This window comes from Hyla sarda, unplaced genomic scaffold, assembly GCF_029499605.1.
Source record: "Hyla sarda isolate aHylSar1 unplaced genomic scaffold, aHylSar1.hap1 scaffold_448, whole genome shotgun sequence".
NCBI lineage: Eukaryota > Metazoa > Chordata > Amphibia > Anura > Hylidae > Hyla > Hyla sarda.
The window spans coordinates 22913-37538 of NW_026610461.1; the positions used below are offsets into that span (position 1 = coordinate 22913).

At 46.6% G+C, this 14626-nt stretch overlaps 6 non-coding genes and 1 pseudogene across 6 annotated transcripts; all 7 read right to left on the minus strand.

Annotated features, from left to right (window-relative positions):
- Positions 1 to 1980: 1980 nt before the first annotated feature.
- On the minus strand, positions 1981 to 2171 carry LOC130335145 (U2 spliceosomal RNA). Its single transcript, XR_008876836.1, has one exon. It is a non-coding gene; the product is annotated as a U2 spliceosomal RNA (small nuclear RNA).
- A 2093-nt stretch (positions 2172 to 4264) lies between these two features.
- LOC130335158 (U2 spliceosomal RNA) lies at positions 4265 to 4455 on the minus strand. Its single transcript, XR_008876845.1, has one exon. It is a non-coding gene; the product is annotated as a U2 spliceosomal RNA (small nuclear RNA).
- Positions 4456 to 6546: 2091 nt separating this feature from the next.
- LOC130335170 (U2 spliceosomal RNA) lies at positions 6547 to 6737 on the minus strand. Its single transcript, XR_008876852.1, has one exon. It is a non-coding gene; the product is annotated as a U2 spliceosomal RNA (small nuclear RNA).
- A 2096-nt stretch (positions 6738 to 8833) lies between these two features.
- LOC130335162 (U2 spliceosomal RNA) lies at positions 8834 to 9021 on the minus strand. Its single transcript, XR_008876848.1, has one exon. It is a non-coding gene; the product is annotated as a U2 spliceosomal RNA (small nuclear RNA).
- A 693-nt stretch (positions 9022 to 9714) lies between these two features.
- LOC130335171 (U2 spliceosomal RNA) lies at positions 9715 to 9874 on the minus strand (annotated as a pseudogene).
- Positions 9875 to 11965: 2091 nt separating this feature from the next.
- On the minus strand, positions 11966 to 12156 carry LOC130335142 (U2 spliceosomal RNA). Its single transcript, XR_008876833.1, has one exon. It is a non-coding gene; the product is annotated as a U2 spliceosomal RNA (small nuclear RNA).
- A 2108-nt stretch (positions 12157 to 14264) lies between these two features.
- On the minus strand, positions 14265 to 14455 carry LOC130335182 (U2 spliceosomal RNA). Its single transcript, XR_008876853.1, has one exon. It is a non-coding gene; the product is annotated as a U2 spliceosomal RNA (small nuclear RNA).
- Positions 14456 to 14626: the final 171 nt, after the last annotated feature.

Here is a 14626-nt window from a genome sequence, read left to right on the forward strand (position 1 = left end):
GCAGTCAACCACCAGTACACACAGCAGAACCTAAACCCATACCATTATTGCTAAGCAGCAAGACAGGGGCCCATTGCACTCCCACGGGGCCTTTTTAAATGCAATCCATAACCCGGATTTGCCAGGAACCCTTCTTACTCCTCCTACTTGCATGTGACACTGGGCTTAGGATCTGCATAGGAAACACACACACAAGCACACACCTACCTTTGTTGCCTGCAGATGCCTCCTTGGCTGTCCCCAAACGGTATCAAACCAACACCCACGGGAAGCTGTAAGCATAGAGGACATGCCTGCACCCCATTGGACTTACCTGTGTGGGTTAAATCCGGGTTATTTGACAACCTATGGCGGTGATGGTTCTGCTCAGGCAGAGCAGTGCTGATGCTCCTCATAAAGCTGTCGCTGCTGTGAAGGTTCTAGGTGACATCACAAATCCCTATGGTTACATACACAACAAAGCTGGGTTGTTGTTGTTTACACTCTGCAAGGCCTGTGGAAGTGAGTGACATCATAGCACTGTAGTTCTGAGGGTTCAAGATGGATGCAACAATCTCCTGTTGCTTCTATGAAGGCCGTAATAGACGACATCACCAAACAGCTCCATAGTCACATACACAGCAAAGGAGAGATGTTGTTTACACCTAGTGATGTCAGTGGTATTGAGTGACATCACAGCACAGTGCTAAGGCTCCTGGGCCTGGACACAGCAGCGGCTGCAATATCTCAACGGAGAATACGTTTATATCTATGTGTGTGTGTGCGCATATATATATATATATATATATATATATATATATATATATATATTTCTCCGCCGAAATCACTTTTAAACCCATTTCCACCTTTTTTTCCCTTCTCTTCCTCTTACTTTTTTTTCAAGTTTTTTTACGTTTTTCTCCTTTTCGCCTCTTTTCTGGGCGTATTATTCTTCTTTTTCTTCTTTTTTTTCGTCTAATGCATACCCCATCAGTGCAGCAATGCTTATTCAATACCGCCAGCAGATGGAGACACTGGGGGATAATTTTCTAAGGATTTATACTGATTTTTCCTGTCTGAATTTGTCGCACAGAAAGTTGCAGGCCAAATATGTGTGACATTTCTGCGACTTTAGCTTCTAGAGCATTTTTACAACATTATACATAGGTGCTGAATACATAAAAAGCGACTGTTCAGCGACAGACAAGTCGCATCGGCTGAAAGTAGGCCAGAATGTCAGTCCATGTTGGAGCAGGTTTAGATACAGTCTAAAGCATAGATCTCAAAGTCTGTGCACAGAATTTAGCAAGGGCCTCGCACCTTCTGATGCATCAGGTAGGTGCACAATAGCATAGCCTAACCCTCTGTACTTTGGTCTATATTGATGCGGGACATAGACAGCCAGCTGATGACCAATCCATTAGTGCAATGGATGGCTGGAAGCATTTGTCTTTGCCTTTGCAATACCACAGAAGCAATGCATGGTCAATGTACAGCAATGACACACCTGTGTGAACAGCCAGGAGACCCCCCCCCCCCCCCCCCCCATGTTATGTTACATAGTTACATAGTTAGTACGGTCGAAAAAAGACATATGTCCATCACGTTCAACCAGGGAATTAAGGGGTAGGGGTGTGGCGCGATATTGGGGAAGGGATGAGATTTTATATTTCTTCATAAGCATTAATCTTATTTTGTCAATTAGGAACATTCAGCACCCACCCGCTATCAAGGCAGCTGCCTATCATGTCATGCCCTACCTGCACAGGTGTGCTGGCTACTCAAATGATCCAATTAAGGAGGCCATTTAGTCAGCAGCAGCAGAAGTCCTGTGCCTGGACGCTCCAACAGGGGCCAGACACAAGCAGAAGCAGAAGCAGCAGAAGCAGCAGCACCACCTTTTGTTTTTTGGCTGCAGCAAGGCCCACAGGGCTGGCTAGCTGGCTAGCCAGCAAGCAGGTAGCAATGAAAGTAGGAATCTTTCTTTTTAACCCTGTAAGGGGGTGGTGCACTGTACCCGAAGATACTGCCATATCGGGTCAATGCATAGGGCGACGGAAGCAAGCTTCGAAATCGGCCCCCGTTCTCAAAAATCCATTTAATATATGGTCCCCAGATAGGGGACGTATCAGATATTAAACTGATAAGAACAGATACTACACTTGATCTTAGCCAAAAGGCCGAGAAGCGATAACCGTGAAAGGGGCGGGCCCAACAAGGTCCCCTTCATGGGCACTATCACTGCTTGCTGTCAGGGAGGCTGCCAGACAATTTTCCATGCACACTCTGGGCTGGGGGGCAGTCAACCACCAGTACACACAGCAGAACCTAAACCCATACCATTATTGCTAAGCAGCAAGACAGGGGCCCATTGCACTCCCACGGGGCCTTTTTAAATGCAATCCATAACCCGGATTTGCCAGGAACCCTTCTTACTCCTCCTACTTGCATGTGACACTGGGCTTAGGATCTGCATAGGAAACACACACACAAGCACACACCTACCTTTGTTGCCTGCAGATGCCTCCTTGGCTGTCCCCAAACGGTATCAAACCAACACCCACGGGAAGCTGTAAGCATAGAGGACATGCCTGCACCCCATTGGACTTACCTGTGTGGGTTAAATCCGGGTTATTTGACAACCTATGGCGGTGATGGTTCTGCTCAGGCAGAGCAGTGCTGATGCTCCTCATAAAGCTGTCGCTGCTGTGAAGGTTCTAGGTGACATCACAAATCCCTATGGTTACATACACAACAAAGCTGGGTTGTTGTTGTTTACACTCTGCAAGGCCTGTGGAAGTGAGTGACATCATAGCACTGTAGTTCTGAGGGTTCAAGATGGATGCAACAATCTCCTGTTGCTTCTATGAAGGCCGTAATAGACGACATCACCAAACAGCTCCATAGTCACATACACAGCAAAGGAGAGATGTTGTTTACACCTAGTGATGTCAGTGGTATTGAGTGACATCACAGCACAGTGCTAAGGCTCCTGGGCCTGGACACAGCAGCGGCTGCAATATCTCAACGGAGAATACGTTTATATCTATGTGTGTGTGTGCGCATATATATATATATATATATATATATATATATATATATATATTTCTCCGCCGAAATCACTTTTAAACCCATTTCCACCTTTTTTTCCCTTCTCTTCCTCTTACTTTTTTTTCACGTTTTTTTACGTTTTTCTCCTTTTCGCCTCTTTTCTGGGCGTATTATTCTTCTTTTTCTTCTTTTTTTTCGTCTAATGCATACCCCATCAGTGCAGCAATGCTTATTCAATACCGCCAGCAGATGGAGACACTGGGGGATAATTTTCTAAGGATTTATACTGATTTTTCCTGTCTGAATTTGTCGCACAGAAAGTTGCAGGCCAAATATGTGTGACATTTCTGCGACTTTAGCTTCTAGAGCATTTTTACAACATTATACATAGGTGCTGAATACATAAAAAGCGACTGTTCAGCGACAGACAAGTCGCATCGGCTGAAAGTAGGCCAGAATGTCAGTCCATGTTGGAGCAGGTTTAGATACAGTCTAAAGCATAGATCTCAAAGTCTGTGCACAGAATTTAGCAAGGGCCTCGCACCTTCTGATGCATCAGGTAGGTGCACAATAGCATAGCCTAACCCTCTGTACTTTGGTCTATATTGATGCGGGACATAGACAGCCAGCTGATGACCAATCCATTAGTGCAATGGATGGCTGGAAGCATTTGTCTTTGCCTTTGCAATACCACAGAAGCAATGCATGGTCAATGTACAGCAATGACACACCTGTGTGAACAGCCAGGAGACCCCCCCCCCCCCCCCCCCCATGTTATGTTACATAGTTACATAGTTAGTACGGTCGAAAAAAGACATATGTCCATCACGTTCAACCAGGGAATTAAGGGGTAGGGGTGTGGCGCGATATTGGGGAAGGGATGAGATTTTATATTTCTTCATAAGCATTAATCTTATTTTGTCAATTAGGAACATTCAGCACCCACCCGCTATCAAGGCAGCTGCCTATCATGTCATGCCCTACCTGCACAGGTGTGCTGGCTACTCAAATGATCCAATTAAGGAGGCCATTTAGTCAGCAGCAGCAGAAGTCCTGTGCCTGGACGCTCCAACAGGGGCCAGACACAAGCAGAAGCAGAAGCAGCAGAAGCAGCAGCAGCACCACCTTTTGTTTTTTGGCTGCAGCAGCAGCAAGGCCCACAGGGCTGGCTAGCTGGCTAGCCAGCAAGCAGGTAGCAATGAAAGTAGGAATCTTTCTTTTTAACCCTGTAAGGGGGTGGTGCACTGTACCCGAAGATACTGCCATATCGGGTCAATGCATAGGGCGACGGAAGCAAGCTTCGAAATCGGCCCCCGTTCTCAAAAATCCATTTAATATATGGTCCCCAGATAGGGGACGTATCAGATATTAAACTGATAAGAACAGATACTACACTTGATCTTAGCCAAAAGGCCGAGAAGCGATAACCGTGAAAGGGGCGGGCCCAACAAGGTCCCCTTCATGGGCACTATCACTGCTTGCTGTCAGGGAGGCTGCCAGACAATTTTCCATGCACACTCTGGGCTGGGGGGCAGTCAACCACCAGTACACACAGCAGAACCTAAACCCATACCATTATTGCTAAGCAGCAAGACAGGGGCCCATTGCACTCCCACGGGGCCTTTTTAAATGCAATCCATAACCCGGATTTGCCAGGAACCCTTCTTACTCCTCCTACTTGCATGTGACACTGGGCTTAGGATCTGCATAGGAAACACACACACAAGCACACACCTACCTTTGTTGCCTGCAGATGCCTCCTTGGCTGTCCCCAAACGGTATCAAACCAACACCCACGGGAAGCTGTAAGCATAGAGGACATGCCTGCACCCCATTGGACTTACCTGTGTGGGTTAAATCCGGGTTATTTGACAACCTATGGCGGTGATGGTTCTGCTCAGGCAGAGCAGTGCTGATGCTCCTCATAAAGCTGTCGCTGCTGTGAAGGTTCTAGGTGACATCACAAATCCCTATGGTTACATACACAACAAAGCTGGGTTGTTGTTGTTTACACTCTGCAAGGCCTGTGGAAGTGAGTGACATCATAGCACTGTAGTTCTGAGGGTTCAAGATGGATGCAACAATCTCCTGTTGCTTCTATGAAGGCCGTAATAGACGACATCACCAAACAGCTCCATAGTCACATACACAGCAAAGGAGAGATGTTGTTTACACCTAGTGATGTCAGTGGTATTGAGTGACATCACAGCACAGTGCTAAGGCTCCTGGGCCTGGACACAGCAGCGGCTGCAATATCTCAACGGAGAATACGTTTATATCTATGTGTGTGTGTGCGCATATATATATATATATATATATATATATATATATATATATATATATTTCTCCGCCGAAATCACTTTTAAACCCATTTCCACCTTTTTTTCCCTTCTCTTCCTCTTACTTTTTTTTCACGTTTTTTTACGTTTTTCTCCTTTTCGCCTCTTTTCTGGGCGTATTATTCTTCTTTTTCTTCTTTTTTTTCGTCTAATGCATACCCCATCAGTGCAGCAATGCTTATTCAATACCGCCAGCAGATGGAGACACTGGGGGATAATTTTCTAAGGATTTATACTGATTTTTCCTGTCTGAATTTGTCGCACAGAAAGTTGCAGGCCAAATATGTGTGACATTTCTGCGACTTTAGCTTCTAGAGCATTTTTACAACATTATACATAGGTGCTGAATACATAAAAAGCGACTGTTCAGCGACAGACAAGTCGCATCGGCTGAAAGTAGGCCAGAATGTCAGTCCATGTTGGAGCAGGTTTAGATACAGTCTAAAGCATAGATCTCAAAGTCTGTGCACAGAATTTAGCAAGGGCCTCGCACCTTCTGATGCATCAGGTAGGTGCACAATAGCATAGCCTAACCCTCTGTACTTTGGTCTATATTGATGCGGGACATAGACAGCCAGCTGATGACCAATCCATTAGTGCAATGGATGGCTGGAAGCATTTGTCTTTGCCTTTGCAATACCACAGAAGCAATGCATGGTCAATGTACAGCAATGACACACCTGTGTGAACAGCCAGGAGACCCCCCCCCCCCCCATGTTATGTTACATAGTTACATAGTTAGTACGGTCGAAAAAAGACATATGTCCATCACGTTCAACCAGGGAATTAAGGGGTAGGGGTGTGGCGCGATATTGGGGAAGGGATGAGATTTTATATTTCTTCATAAGCATTAATCTTATTTTGTCAATTAGGAACATTCAGCACCCACCCGCTATCAAGGCAGCTGCCTATCATGTCATGCCCTACCTGCACAGGTGTGCTGGCTACTCAAATGATCCAATTAAGGAGGCCATTTAGTCAGCAGCAGCAGAAGTCCTGTGCCTGGACGCTCCAACAGGGGCCAGACACAAGCAGAAGCAGAAGCAGCAGAAGCAGCAGCAGCACCACCTTTTGTTTTTTGGCTGCAGCAGCAGCAAGGCCCACAGGGCTGGCTAGCTGGCTAGCCAGCAAGCAGGTAGCAATGAAAGTAGGAATCTTTCTTTTTAACCCTGTAAGGGGGTGGTGCACTGTACCCGAAGATACTGCCATATCGGGTCAATGCATAGGGCGACGGAAGCAAGCTTCGAAATCGGCCCCCGTTCTCAAAAATCCATTTAATATATGGTCCCCAGATAGGGGACGTATCAGATATTAAACTGATAAGAACAGATACTACACTTGATCTTAGCCAAAAGGCCGAGAAGCGATAACCGTGAAAGGGGCGGGCCCAACAAGGTCCCCTTCATGGGCACTATCACTGCTTGCTGTCAGGGAGGCTGCCAGACAATTTTCCATGCACACTCTGGGCTGGGGGGCAGTCAACCACCAGTACACACAGCAGAACCTAAACCCATACCATTATTGCTAAGCAGCAAGACAGGGGCCCATTGCACTCCCACGGGGCCTTTTTAAATGCAATCCATAACCCGGATTTGCCAGGAACCCTTCTTACTCCTCCTACTTGCATGTGACACTGGGCTTAGGATCTGCATAGGAAACACACACACAAGCACACACCTACCTTTGTTGCCTGCAGATGCCTCCTTGGCTGTCCCCAAACGGTATCAAACCAACACCCACGGGAAGCTGTAAGCATAGAGGACATGCCTGCACCCCATTGGACTTACCTGTGTGGGTTAAATCCGGGTTATTTGACAACCTATGGCGGTGATGGTTCTGCTCAGGCAGAGCAGTGCTGATGCTCCTCATAAAGCTGTCGCTGCTGTGAAGGTTCTAGGTGACATCACAAATCCCTATGGTTACATACACAACAAAGCTGGGTTGTTGTTGTTTACACTCTGCAAGGCCTGTGGAAGTGAGTGACATCATAGCACTGTAGTTCTGAGGGTTCAAGATGGATGCAACAATCTCCTGTTGCTTCTATGAAGGCCGTAATAGACAACATCACCAAACAGCTCCATAGTCACATACACAGCAAAGGAGAGATGTTGTTTACACCTAGTGATGTCAGTGGTATTGAGTGACATCACAGCACAGTGCTAAGGCTCCTGGGCCTGGACACAGCAGCGGCTGCAATATCTCAACGGAGAATACGTTTATATCTATGTGTGTGTGTGCGCATATATATATATATATATATATATATATATATATATATATATTTCTCCGCCGAAATCACTTTTAAACCCATTTCCACCTTTTTTTCCCTTCTCTTCCTCTTACTTTTTTTTCACGTTTTTTTACGTTTTTCTCCTTTTCGCCTCTTTTCTGGGCGTATTATTCTTCTTTTTCTTCTTTTTTTTCGTCTAATGCATACCCCATCAGTGCAGCAATGCTTATTCAATACCGCCAGCAGATGGAGACACTGGGGGATAATTTTCTAAGGATTTATACTGATTTTTCCTGTCTGAATTTGTCGCACAGAAAGTTGCAGGCCAAATATGTGTGACATTTCTGCGACTTTAGCTTCTAGAGCATTTTTACAACATTATACATAGGTGCTGAATACATAAAAAGCGACTGTTCAGCGACAGACAAGTCGCATCGGCTGAAAGTAGGCCAGAATGTCAGTCCATGTTGGAGCAGGTTTAGATACAGTCTAAAGCATAGATCTCAAAGTCTGTGCACAGAATTTAGCAAGGGCCTCGCACCTTCTGATGCATCAGGTAGGTGCACAATAGCATAGCCTAACCCTCTGTACTTTGGTCTATATTGATGCGGGACATAGACAGCCAGCTGATGACCAATCCATTAGTGCAATGGATGGCTGGAAGCATTTGTCTTTGCCTTTGCAATACCACAGAAGCAATGCATGGTCAATGTACAGCAATGACACACCTGTGTGAACAGCCAGGAGACCCCCCCCCCTCCCCCCCCCCCCATGTTATGTTACATAGTTACATAGTTAGTACGGTCGAAAAAAGACATATGTCCATCACGTTCAACCAGGGAATTAAGGGGTAGGGGTGTGGCGCGATATTGGGGAAGGGATGAGATTTTATATTTCTTCATAAGCATTAATCTTATTTTGTCAATTAGGAACATTCAGCACCCACCCGCTATCAAGGCAGCTGCCTATCATGTCATGCCCTACCTGCACAGGTGTGCTGGCTACTCAAATGATCCAATTAAGGAGGCCATTTAGTCAGCAGCAGCAGAAGTCCTGTGCCTGGACGCTCCAACAGGGGCCAGACACAAGCAGAAGCAGAAGCAGCAGAAGCAGCAGCAGCACCACCTTTTGTTTTTTGGCTGCAGCAGCAGCAAGGCCCACAGGGCTGGCTAGCTGGCTAGCCAGCAAGCAGGTAGCAATGAAAGTAGGAATCTTTCTTTTTAACCCTGTAAGGGGGTGGTGCACTGTACCCGAAGATACTGCCATATCGGGTCAATGCATAGGGCGACGGAAGCAAGCTTCGAAATCGGCCCCCGTTCTCAAAAATCCATTTAATATATGGTCCCCAGATAGGGGACGTATCAGATATTAAACTGATAAGAACAGATTTTTTTTTTTTTTTTTTTTTTATCTAAAGCCGAGGAACGTGCTTTCGATTCACCCAAAGTGCAAGAAAAAGTGCAAACGTGTTACACTAAAAAAACGTGCACAAAGGATGCGGTCTATCGCAAGCCCTTCTCCAATAGGAGAGAGGCCCCCCAACAAACCTTACCCTTCGCCTCCGGACCAAAAGGTACCTGCGAGGTTCCAGGTTCGATGTCCCTTTTCGCCGAAGCTACTAGGAGACCACAAATGCTCCCGGCATCCCCCTTGGCGTTAGCCAAGGTATCTGCCCGCAGAGCCGATTACGGTAGGTACCCTGCGAAGCAGGAGTACCCGGGGTGTTTGCAGGGAGGTGCGGAACCTAATGGCCACACACACCTCCCCTAGACCGCCAGGAGGGACACCCAGAAGGGCTACCGCATCCTGACAAATCCTGTGAACACACAACACGCAAAAAGTGACACAGTGAGACAAAAAAATAAATAAATAAGTGAATGTGTGCAGATATACTGCCCGGACATCCGGCCGGATCTATAAAAATTTCTCTGATCCTAGCCAGAAGGCCGGGAATCAAGAGGTGAGTGCCACAAGGTGAAGAGATTATGGTGCCCGTGCTTCAACTCAGTGAGCCTATTCTCCCAGTGAGTTTCGGCACCTCGGGGTCACCACTCCCCGAGGCACAAAAGTACCTCGGCTCTAGACCCTCTCAGCCTCATGGCGAGACCCGGAGGGAACAGGTCACATCGGGGCAGCCGTCGAGCTGATTCCTCAGAACCAGCCCCGGAAAGCCCTGGTACACCTGCATCCTCCATGCAGCACCCATCCCCACCAGCATGAAAACTGATAAGAACAGATACTACACTTGATCTTAGCCAAAAGGCCGAGAAGCGATAACCGTGAAAGGGGCGGGCCCAACAAGGTCCCCTTCATGGGCACTATCACTGCTTGCTGTCAGGGAGGCTGCCAGACAATTTTCCATGCACACTCTGGGCTGGGGGGCAGTCAACCACCAGTACACACAGCAGAACCTAAACCCATACCATTATTGCTAAGCAGCAAGACAGGGGCCCATTGCACTCCCACGGGGCCTTTTTAAATGCAATCCATAACCCGGATTTGCCAGGAACCCTTCTTACTCCTCCTACTTGCATGTGACACTGGGCTTAGGATCTGCATAGGAAACACACACACAAGCACACACCTACCTTTGTTGCCTGCAGATGCCTCCTTGGCTGTCCCCAAACGGTATCAAACCAACACCCACGGGAAGCTGTAAGCATAGAGGACATGCCTGCACCCCATTGGACTTACCTGTGTGGGTTAAATCCGGGTTATTTGACAACCTATGGCGGTGATGGTTCTGCTCAGGCAGAGCAGTGCTGATGCTCCTCATAAAGCTGTCGCTGCTGTGAAGGTTCTAGGTGACATCACAAATCCCTATGGTTACATACACAACAAAGCTGGGTTGTTGTTGTTTACACTCTGCAAGGCCTGTGGAAGTGAGTGACATCATAGCACTGTAGTTCTGAGGGTTCAAGATGGATGCAACAATCTCCTGTTGCTTCTATGAAGGCCGTAATAGACGACATCACCAAACAGCTCCATAGTCACATACACAGCAAAGGAGAGATGTTGTTTACACCTAGTGATGTCAGTGGTATTGAGTGACATCACAGCACAGTGCTAAGGCTCCTGGGCCTGGACACAGCAGCGGCTGCAATATCTCAACGGAGAATACGTTTATATCTATGTGTGTGTGTGCGCATATATATATATATATATATATATATATATATATATATATTTCTCCGCCGAAATCACTTTTAAACCCATTTCCACCTTTTTTTCCCTTCTCTTCCTCTTACTTTTTTTTCACGTTTTTTTACGTTTTTCTCCTTTTCGCCTCTTTTCTGGGCGTATTATTCTTCTTTTTCTTCTTTTTTTTCGTCTAATGCATACCCCATCAGTGCAGCAATGCTTATTCAATACCGCCAGCAGATGGAGACACTGGGGGATAATTTTCTAAGGATTTATACTGATTTTTCCTGTCTGAATTTGTCGCACAGAAAGTTGCAGGCCAAATATGTGTGACATTTCTGCGACTTTAGCTTCTAGAGCATTTTTACAACATTATACATAGGTGCTGAATACATAAAAAGCGACTGTTCAGCGACAGACAAGTCGCATCGGCTGAAAGTAGGCCAGAATGTCAGTCCATGTTGGAGCAGGTTTAGATACAGTCTAAAGCATAGATCTCAAAGTCTGTGCACAGAATTTAGCAAGGGCCTCGCACCTTCTGATGCATCAGGTAGGTGCACAATAGCATAGCCTAACCCTCTGTACTTTGGTCTATATTGATGCGGGACATAGACAGCCAGCTGATGACCAATCCATTAGTGCAATGGATGGCTGGAAGCATTTGTCTTTGCCTTTGCAATACCACAGAAGCAATGCATGGTCAATGTACAGCAATGACACACCTGTGTGAACAGCCAGGAGACCCCCCCCCCCCCCCCCCCCATGTTATGTTACATAGTTACATAGTTAGTACGGTCGAAAAAAGACATATGTCCATCACGTTCAACCAGGGAATTAAGGGGTAGGGGTGTGGCGCGATATTGGGGAAGGGATGAGATTTTATATTTCTTCATAAGCATTAATCTTATTTTGTCAATTAGGAACATTCAGCACCCACCCGCTATCAAGGCAGCTGCCTATCATGTCATGCCCTACCTGCACAGGTGTGCTGGCTACTCAAATGATCCAATTAAGGAGGCCATTTAGTCAGCAGCAGCAGAAGTCCTGTGCCTGGACGCTCCAACAGGGGCCAGACACAAGCAGAAGCAGAAGCAGCAGAAGCAGCAGCAGCACCACCTTTTGTTTTTTGGCTGCAGCAGCAGCAAGGCCCACAGGGCTGGCTAGCTGGCTAGCCAGCAAGCAGGTAGCAATGAAAGTAGGAATCTTTCTTTTTAACCCTGTAAGGGGGTGGTGCACTGTACCCGAAGATACTGCCATATCGGGTCAATGCATAGGGCGACGGAAGCAAGCTTCGAAATCGGCCCCCGTTCTCAAAAATCCATTTAATATATGGTCCCCAGATAGGGGACGTATCAGATATTAAACTAATAAGAACAGATACTACACTTGATCTTAGCCAAAAGGCCGAGAAGCGATAACCGTGAAAGGGGCGGGCCCAACAAGGTCCCCTTCATGGGCACTATCACTGCTTGCTGTCAGGGAGGCTGCCAGACAATTTTCCATGCACACTCTGGGCTGGGGGGCAGTCAACCACCAGTACACACAGCAGAACCTAAACCCATACCATTATTGCTAAGCAGCAAGACAGGGGCCCATTGCACTCCCACGGGGCCTTTTTAAATGCAATCCATAACCCGGATTTGCCAGGAACCCTTCTTACTCCTCCTACTTGCATGTGACACTGGGCTTAGGATCTGCATAGGAAACACACACACAAGCACACACCTACCTTTGTTGCCTGCAGATGCCTCCTTGGCTGTCCCCAAACGGTATCAAACCAACACCCACGGGAAGCTGTAAGCATAGAGGACATGCCTGCACCCCATTGGACTTACCTGTGTGGGTTAAATCCGGGTTATTTGACAACCTATGGCGGTGATGGTTCTGCTCAGGCAGAGCAGTGCTGATGCTCCTCATAAAGCTGTCGCTGCTGTGAAGGTTCTAGGTGACATCACAAATCCCTATGGTTACATACACAACAAAGCTGGGTTGTTGTTGTTTACACTCTGCAAGGCCTGTGGAAGTGAGTGACATCATAGCACTGTAGTTCTGAGGGTTCAAGATGGATGCAACAATCTCCTGTTGCTTCTATGAAGGCCGTAATAGACGACATCACCAAACAGCTCCATAGTCACATACACAGCAAAGGAGAGATGTTGTTTACACCTAGTGATGTCAGTGGTATTGAGTGACATCACAGCACAGTGCTAAGGCTCCTGGGCCTGGACACAGCAGCGGCTGCAATATCTCAACGGAGAATACGTTTATATCTATGTGTGTGTGTGCGCATATATATATATATATATATATATATATATATATATATATATATATATATATATATTTCTCCGCCGAAATCACTTTTAAACCCATTTCCACCTTTTTTTCCCTTCTCTTCCTCTTACTTTTTTTTCACGTTTTTTTACGTTTTTCTCCTTTTCGCCTCTTTTCTGGGCGTATTATTCTTCTTTTTCTTCTTTTTTTTCGTCTAATGCATACCCCATCAGTGCAGCAATGCTTATTCAATACCGCCAGCAGATGGAGACACTGGGGGATAATTTTCTAAGGATTTATACTGATTTTTCCTGTCTGAATTTGTCGCACAGAAAGTTGCAGGCCAAATATGTGTGACATTTCTGCGACTTTAGCTTCTAGAGCATTTTTACAACATTATACATAGGTGCTGAATACATAAAAAGCGACTGTTCAGCGACAGACAAGTCGCATCGGCTGAAAGTAGGCCAGAATGTCAGTCCATGTTGGAGCAGGTTTAGATACAGTCTAAAGCATAGATCTCAAAGTCTGTGCACAGAATTTAGCAAGGGCCTCGCACCTTCTGATGCATCAGGTAGGTGCACAATAGCATAGCCTAACCCTCTGTACTTTGGTCTATATTGATGCGGGACATAGACAGCCAGCTGATGACCAATCCATTAGTGCAATGGATGGCTGGAAGCATTTGTCTTTGCCTTTGCAATACCACAGAAGCAATGCATGGTCAATGTACAGCAATGACACACCTGTGTGAACAGCCAGGAGACCCCCCCCCCCCCCCCCCCCCATGTTATGTTACATAGTTACATAGTTAGTACGGTCGAAAAAAGACATATGTCCATCACGTTCAACCAGGGAATTAAGGGGTAGGGGTGTGGCGCGATATTGGGGAAGGGATGAGATTTTATATTTCTTCATAAGCATTAATCTTATTTTGTCAATTAGGAACATTCAGCACCCACCCGCTATCAAGGCAGCTGCCTATCATGTCATGCCCTACCTGCACAGGTGTGCTGGCTACTCAAATGATCCAATTAAGGAGGCCATTTAGTCAGCAGCAGCAGAAGTCCTGTGCCTGGACGCTCCAACAGGGGCCAGACACAAGCAGAAGCAGAAGCAGCAGAAGCAGCAGCAGCACCACCTTTTGTTTTTTGGCTGCAGCAGCAGCAAGGCCCACAGGGCTGGCTAGCTGGCTAGCCAGCAAGCAGGTAGCAATGAAAGTAGGAATCTTTCTTTTTAACCCTGTAAGGGGGTGGTGCACTGTACCCGAAGATACTGCCATATCGGGTCAATGCATAGGGCGACGGAAGCAAGCTTCGAAATCGGCCCCCGTTCTCAAAAATCCATTTAATATATGGTCCCCAGATAGGGGACGTATCAGATATTAAACTGATAAGAACAGATACTACACTTGATCTTAGCCAAAAGGCCGAGAAGCGATAACCGTGAAAGGGGCGGGCCCAACAAGGTCCCCTTCATGGGCACTATCACTGCTTGCTGTCAGGGAGGCTGCCAGACAATTTTCCATGCACACTCTCTCTGGGCTGGGGGGCAGTCAACCACCAGTACACACAGCAGAACCTAAACCCATACCATTATTGCTAAGCAGCAA